The sequence below is a fragment of the Daphnia pulicaria genome, unplaced genomic scaffold, assembly GCF_021234035.1.
Source record: "Daphnia pulicaria isolate SC F1-1A unplaced genomic scaffold, SC_F0-13Bv2 h1tg000065l, whole genome shotgun sequence".
NCBI classification, from domain to species: Eukaryota; Metazoa; Arthropoda; class Branchiopoda; order Diplostraca; family Daphniidae; genus Daphnia; species Daphnia pulicaria.
This window is the reverse complement of record NW_025804787.1, coordinates 17,501-25,000: the sequence shown is the minus strand read 5'-3', so window position 1 is coordinate 25,000 and position 7,500 is coordinate 17,501. Positions and strand designations below refer to the sequence as shown.

Genomic DNA, 7,500 nt, shown 5'->3' with positions numbered 1-7,500 from the left:
AACGACTCTCTCGCCCGGCCACTGGTCGGCGCGAGAGAGGAGTGAGCGAGGACCCGTCGATTCGAAAAGAGAAGCCGTCACACCGTCGAGGCGTGGCGGCTCTCAAGTGGGTTGGTCGGGCGTGTCGTGATGACTCGCGACCGTAAAAAATTCCCACTCAAATTCTCCCATTTCCGACGACGGTGTTTGGCAACGACTCTCTCGCCCGGCCTCTGGTCGGCGCGAGAGAGGAGTGAGCGAGACCCGTCGATTCGAAAAAAAGCCGTCACACCGTCGAGGCGTGGCGGCTCTCAAATGGGTTGGTCGGGCGTGTCGTGATGACTTGCGACCGTAAAAAATTCCCACTCGTCGAAAATTTTCTAAGTCCCAACTTTGAAAACGACGGTTCCTGAAAGTCGGCTGGCGGTTGGATGGGGCAATGTCCCCGTCCAATCGCTAAAAATGAGCCGGAAAACGGAGACATTATGCGGCGGAACATTAGTGGTTTTCCTTAGTATAGAAGAGGTCTCGATTCCTAAACTCGGAAAAATTTTCAGAGTCCCAAAAATTTTCGAAGTGTCGAATAGTTTGGGTTTCTCGAATTGAAAATTTTTTTCAAATTTGCGACATTACGACAAGCAGCGATTGTAAAGCCCGGTCCAAATTTTTCAAACGAGTCTTACTTCTTGTTAGTCCGCCTGGCCGATACCAAAGAATGGGCCGACCGTCGACTATCGGGCGAATAGACGGGTGAAAGAAATAAAGTCGAAGCCGGTGGTTGGATAGATATCGAAGGGGAAGGCGAAAGAGGCGAAAAAGGAAAGCGCGAAATTTCTTTAGTAGCTTCGACGCAAAAACTTTGGTATCGACGGGGAGCTTTGGGAAATGAAACGAAGACGCAGAATGGGAAGTTGTCCGGTCGGCGTTAGTTGTAGTTTCATTTCCACCGTAGCTGAGCTCCTTTCCGCCCGCCACTTCACATGATTTTAGTTTCGATTCCGTTCGATCGCGCTTGCACTGTCTTTGTTTTTTTTTCACTGCTTGGATCGCGGCTTTGCTCTAACCAGTTTAGCCCCATGCGATCAAAAAAGTCTTAAAAAAAAAAAACCGTTGAACGGAGACGAACTCGATGAGCTGTCGGTGTGTGAAATATCATTCCTTCGGTTAAAACCGTTTTCGAAATTTCCGATGGTCGGTATATGTAAAAATATATCCGAACCGCGATGTGGACGGGAATTCAAACGCCCCGCTTCACCGATTGGTGCGACAGCTGAGAAGCTCGTCACTCGATCCAACGACTCTTGGTCGAAAAGTTCAGAAGAGGTGCGCGCGTCAAACATTTTTTTGGTTTCGGACGTTTCGTTTCTTCGGCACGTGTGGTTTGTCTGTGGCCGTCTGTGAGAGAAATCGGACGCTTGTTCTTTGTTATTTTACCGTAACAAGACAAGACGGGAAAGATTCTTTCTTCCAAACTTACGGCATCATAACCATCAGCGTTTACCGTCAGCGACGATACGGAAGAGAAAAGAAAATGGTGCGCGTCTTTTCACTTTTTGACACCGTATCAAAAAAAATTACCGTCAGGCGGAAATGTGTGTGTGTGTGTGTGAGCCGAGAGATAAAAAATAAAAAAGCCACCAAACAGAACGCTTTCAAATTATTTCGTGCGGCGTGCGCATATTTCACATTTTGCCGTTTGACGGAAGCTCGTTGTGTGGAACACAGAAGTGGAGATGGACGGAGTTGAAGGGGGGCGAAGACGGCCCGGTCGGACAAAGTCAAGAGATTGAAATATACGAGAGAATTGGGTGGAAGTGATGGCAAATCTATAAAATTCAAAAATCGGATGAGATGCGAGGACCGCAAAATGTGGCGTCGACTCTGACTCTCTTTTACTACGAACTTCCCTTCGACGGAAGATATCGAGAGCTGAGCTGAGCGCCCGCTGAGTATGGCCGGCGTAATTACAACGAGTTACGGTTGGAGCTATATCGATTGTACGTATCCCGAACGTTCATCGAACAAGCCAGATCAACTCGGCGCCCGGTAAGATGTACGCTCAGTTATGGCCATGACACACGAAGGGAGAATTTCAAACGGCTGTGAGTGTACGGCCCGCCCGGAGTTGTGTGTAGGCAGTGACCTCTCAAGAAAAAACGTAAAAAAATTTTTTTTGACAGTCACCGGTCTGCGACAAGTAATCAGTACGAAACTTGGGTGCAATGCAAAAAACATTTTGAGAATCCTTGCTTGACAACAACGAATCTAACACGATAAAAAAAACGATCCCCATCGGTGTACCGCTTGCTTTTCTCGCGCTTCGGCGCAGAATCGCTTATTCAGCTGCCCTTGGAATATGTTCGTTTCGTGCATACTTGATCTCGGTCATTCTTCGGTGAACTCTTAAAGAATTGCGCACTTTTATAGGGGTAGTCTGGTTGCTTGTCTCGACTTGAAATGATTTGTTTTTTTCCGCCCATGACTTTCTATACGATGCCTCTATGCTGGCCTCTGACCGCGGTTGTTCCGAGTTTTCTCTTTCTCTTCGAAAGTCTTTGCGGAAAATTCTGCCTCGTGTGACCGTTGAGCGGTGAGGTGTGTGTGTGTGTGTGTGTCGTGCGGGGTGATGCGAGAGTGTGCCTCGGCGGTGGAAAAATAAAAATAAAACTCTGAGCCCACAAAAATTTAAAAGATGTATGCTTGTCAGCTTAGTAAAGCAGGCTTGACTTATGAGCATACAGCACGCCACATATGACCGTCGAAAACCGTAATAAAAAAGTTGATGAATATATCAAGACCGGTCGAATGAATCCGATTCACTTTGGGCTCATAGACCGTTGAATGGTCTTTGACTTTGGAAATTGAAATGAAAAAAATCCAACAAACGGATCGGATCGGTGTTTCTCTTCACTGGGACTCGCTGTGACACGCCAGGCGTTGCGATCAAAAATTTTAGTTTCCGAAGAAAAAGAAAAAAAACGAAAAACGTGTTGATTTGGTGTGTGTTTGGTGATGCGTGGGCGAAATAAAAACCCGCAACTCGCCGGATGCATATCAAACAAACATACACGAAATACCTGGTTGATCCTGCCAGTAGCATATGCTTGTCTCAAAGATTAAGCCATGCATGTCTAAGTACAAGCCGCTAGACGGCGAAACCGCGAATGGCTCAATAAATCAGTTATGGTTCCTTAGATCCACTCCATCCTACTTGGATAACTGTGGTAATTCTAGAGCTAATACATGCACTCGAGCCTCGACTGCGGGCTTTCGGGCTCGCAGAAGAGGTGCTTTTATTAGATCAAAACCAGTCGGGGCCGGGCTTTCGGGCTCGCGCACCGTACCAATTTTGGTGACTCTGGATAACTTCACGCCGATCGCACGGCCTTCGCGCCGGCGACGTATCTTTCAAATGTCTGCCTTATCAACTGTCGATGGTAGGTTACGCGCCTACCATGGTTGCAACGGGTAACGGGGAATCGGGGTTCGATTCCGGAGAGGGAGCCTGAGAAACGGCTACCACATCCAAGGAAGGCAGCAGGCGCGCAAATTACCCACTCCCGGCACGGGGAGGTAGTGACGAAAAATAACGATACGGGACTCTTCCGAGGCCCCGTGATTGGAATGAGTACACTTTAAATCCTTTAACGAGGAACCATTGGAGGGCAAGTCTGGTGCCAGCAGCCGCGGTAACTCCAGCTCCAATAGCGTATATTAAAGTTGTTGCGGTTAAAAAGCTCGTAGTCGGATGTCTGTCTTCGGCCGGGCGGCGCCGCTCTGAATCAAGGGTGTTGCGTTTCACGCTCTGGGAGCCCGGGTGTCAAAGCCCGACTCTCTTCACGGTCGGACAACATCGCCGGAGTGGTGGTCGGTGCGTCGTTGTTGTATCTGCGGCCAGAGTTGGAAAGTTCTTTCGGGTTCTTTTTTAAATTTTGGTCGTAGTTGACTCGATTCGCTCCACCCAGTCAATCGTTCGGGGTGCCCTTCACCGGGTGTCTCGGGCGGCCGGCAACGTTTACTTTGAACAAATTAGAGTGCTCAAAGCAGGTGTATCCCAACGCCTGAATATCGCAGCATGGAATGATGGAATAGGACCTCGGTCCGATTTTGCTGGTCTTTTACTTTTGGACCCGAGGTAATGGTCAATAGAGACGGACGGGGGCATTCGTACTGCGGCGACAGAGGTGAAATTCTTGGACCGCCGCAAGACGAACAACAGCGAAGGCATTTGCCAAGAATGTTTTCCTTGATCAAGAACGAAAGTTAGAGGTTCGAAGGCGATCAGATACCGCCCTAGTTCTAACCATAAACGATGCCAACCAGCAATCCGTCGGAGTTACTCCAATGACTCGACGGGCAGCTTCCGGGAAACCAAAGTCTTTGGGTTCCGGGGGAAGTATGGTTGCAAAGCTGAAACTTAAAGGAATTGACGGAAGGGCACCACCAGGAGTGGAGCCTGCGGCTTAATTTGACTCAACACGGGAAACCTCACCAGGCCCGGACACTGGAAGGATTGACAGATTGAGAGCTCTTTCTTGATTCGGTGGGTGGTGGTGCATGGCCGTTCTTAGTTGGTGGAGCGATTTGTCTGGTTAATTCCGATAACGAACGAGACTCTAGCCTGCTAAATAGGTGACGGGTTTTATCAATTGAAACCGAAGGGAGTACGGAGGCGTCGGGATCAGGTGGCGGCGATTCGGGTCTCGGTGGGACTGGTTCCTTTAGTGAGGCAATCTCTCGGCTTGGTTTCGTTGTGCTTTGTTCGTCGGGTGTACGGCCTTCACGGGTTGGTTGCCTGGCGGATGAGGTATGGCGGGGCTTTGTCGGGAATGTCTCGCGGGGGCTGGCTCTATTGTTATTCGGTCGTCGTCATCCCCGGCGATACCTTCTGCTCTCGCGTCCGTCACGCAGTCTTCTTAGAGGGACAAGCGGCGTCCAGCCGCGTGACAGTGAGCAATAACAGGTCTGTGATGCCCTTAGATGTCCTGGGCCGCACGCGCGCTACACTGAAGGAATCAGCGTGTTTCACTCTCCCTGTCCGAAAGGACCGGGTAACCGCTGAACCTCCTTCGTGGTTGGGATTGGGGACTGCAATGATCCCCATGAACCAGGAATCCCTAGTAGGCGCGGGTCACTAGCCCGCGTCGATTACGTCCCTGCCCTTTGTACACACCGCCCGTCGCTACTACCGATTGAATGATTTAGTGAGGCCTTCGGACGGGCTTGTCGGGGTGCCGTCGAGTGGGGAGCAATCTCTGCCCGTGCGGTGCCTACCAACGGCGAGACTGAAAGATGGTCGAACTTGATCCTTTAGAGGAAGTAAAAGTCGTAACAAGGTTTCCGTAGGTGAACCTGCGGAAGGATCATAAACGAACAAGACAAATGTTTTGCGCATATGGCTTTGGTTGAGCACGAAACAACTAAAAGTTGCAAAACAAAAAAAACCCCATCAAAAGTCTTTCGGCGTAAGACATCGTATGAACTATGTGTGGGTTGACGGAAGAAAATCATTTATTTTGAACGGGTATCAGGCGCTCTGATGCGCGGTGGTTTAAAGCGGATTCGCCTTTTCAAATTGATTTTTCTTTCCTCTCGGCTCAAAAAAAAACACAAAGTCTTTCGATTTGGTCTATGGCCGTGAGCAAATTCTTCCTGCTTCGATGGTGAATGTCTCTATAGATTCATTCGACCTTTAGCGGCGCTCACAGTGTTGACGTTAGTAGAGTGAAGAATACGATAGCCCGCCTGGGCCGCGAGTACCGAAGGAACAATAAAGGAGATTTTATAAAGTCTTAGTCCCTAAATCAAACACTTTGAAAAATAAAAACTCGGTGGATGGAGAGTCGGAAAAAAAAAAAAAAAACATCAAGATTTTGAACGGGTATCAGGCGCTCTGATGCGCGGTGGTTTAAAGCGGATACGCCCAATCGAAATTGTTTTTTTTTTGTTTCTCTCTTCGTCTTCGGGATTTTTTGATTCTCGGTGGGGGACGAAAGTGTGAGACTTTACTCTGGACGTTCTTTTCGGGCGTAGATACTCGTGGTTGCGTGCGTGTGCGTCGTATAGACTAACACTCCAAAGCCCGACACTATGCCGTTGAAAACCGAATGTTTTTTAAGCTTGCCCTTCGCCCTCTCGATGAAGTAGGAAGAATTCAAAATCACAATAACACACTAAACCCAAATTCTAGTACGAGTGTTTATCGGAACATTTTCTTTCTGGCTTTCTTTCTCCGCCCTCGCATTCATTTGCTTGGGCGGGTTGGAGAAAAAGAGAGAAGAAAACGAATATGTCGTTTTATATACGACCCTGAACGGTGGATCACTAGGCTCGTGGATCGATGAAGAGCGCAGCAAAGTGCGCTAATCCATGCGAACTGCAGAACACATGGAGCATCGAAATCTTGAACGTAAATGGCGGCCCAGCTTCTCGCTCGGGCCACATCTGACTGAGGGTCGGTCGAATGATGAACGAACAGAGATTTTTTCAGTCTTGGTTTTGCATGTTGGGTCGCGGCGAGATTTATTTTTCACCCGGCCTGACCGCATAAAAGCTCCCGAATCTCTAACGTCTGGGTGCCGCGCGACTTAAGTGTCCGCGATGCCTCAAATACAAAAAAGGGGGAAAAATAAAAGAAGGTTCGCCCTGTTTTGTTTTTTTCCTCTCTATTCAAAAGAAACCTTTTTCGATGGCAAAACAGATGGGAAATTTTTGAGCCAACTCAAAAAAAAATTTTAGAAATAAACACATCTTCTCGAACAAGGTGTCGGCTGCGTGTGCGCGATATACCGCTTCAACGCGAGTTTAGTTGTGTGTGTGCGCCGGGCGTGTCGAAGTGTCGACCACCGCGAATTATCACTCACTCTAACCGCTCGTTATGCAAGCTTGGTTCGCGCACGACGCGTTGTTTCAATACAAAAAGCCGCAGGACGCCCTGTCACTTTTCGTAAATTAATTTTTGCGAATAACGAGAGACTCGCTTTATTTCGAAAAAAAAAAATTTGAACCGGCAATTATTCAATCTTTCCCGGCTTTAAAACGCCAAAGTCTGCCGAGCTAGATAAAGTGTTGTCTCCTTTTGAAAACAAACAATTCATTCTGACCTCAGTTTAGATGAGACTACCCGCTGAACTTAAGCATATCAGTAAGCGGAGGAAAAGAAACTAACAAGGATTCCCTTAGTAGCGGCGAGCGAACAGGGATGAGCCCAGCACCGAACCTCGCGCCCGGTTGAGCGGGTGCCGAGGAATGTGGTGTTCGGGAGGATCGTGCGCGTCTGTCCGGTATCTATCGTCCAAGTCTCCATGAACGGGGCGAGCAACCCACAGAGGGTGTCAGGCCCGTAGATAAGACGAGCCGAGACCGTGCATCGGATCCCTTCCCAAGAGTCGGGTTGCTTGAGCGTGCAGCCCTAAGCGGGAGGTAAACTCCTTCTAAGGCTAAATATCGCCACGAGACCGATAGCGAACAAGTACCGCGAGGGAAAGTTGAAAAGAACTTTGAAGAGAGAGTTCAAGAGTG

The 7,500-nt window shown here is 48.7% G+C and overlaps 3 non-coding genes across 3 annotated transcripts in view; all 3 read left to right on the top strand.

The window, feature by feature from the left end:
• The first annotated feature begins 3,053 nt into the window (after positions 1-3,053).
• LOC124317930 lies at positions 3,054-5,348 on the top strand. The gene has a single exon (XR_006912398.1). It is a non-coding gene; the product is annotated as a small subunit ribosomal RNA (ribosomal RNA).
• A 936-nt stretch (positions 5,349-6,284) lies between these two features.
• Positions 6,285-6,437, top strand: LOC124317927. Its single transcript, XR_006912395.1, has one exon. It is a non-coding gene; the product is annotated as a 5.8S ribosomal RNA (ribosomal RNA).
• Positions 6,438-7,078: 641 nt separating this feature from the next.
• Positions 7,079-7,500, top strand: part of LOC124317925 — a 4,577-nt gene continuing 4,155 nt past the window's right edge. The window contains exon 1 of the ribosomal RNA XR_006912394.1: positions 7,079-7,500. This exon is cut by the window's right edge and continues 4,155 nt beyond it. This is a non-coding gene — a ribosomal RNA (large subunit ribosomal RNA).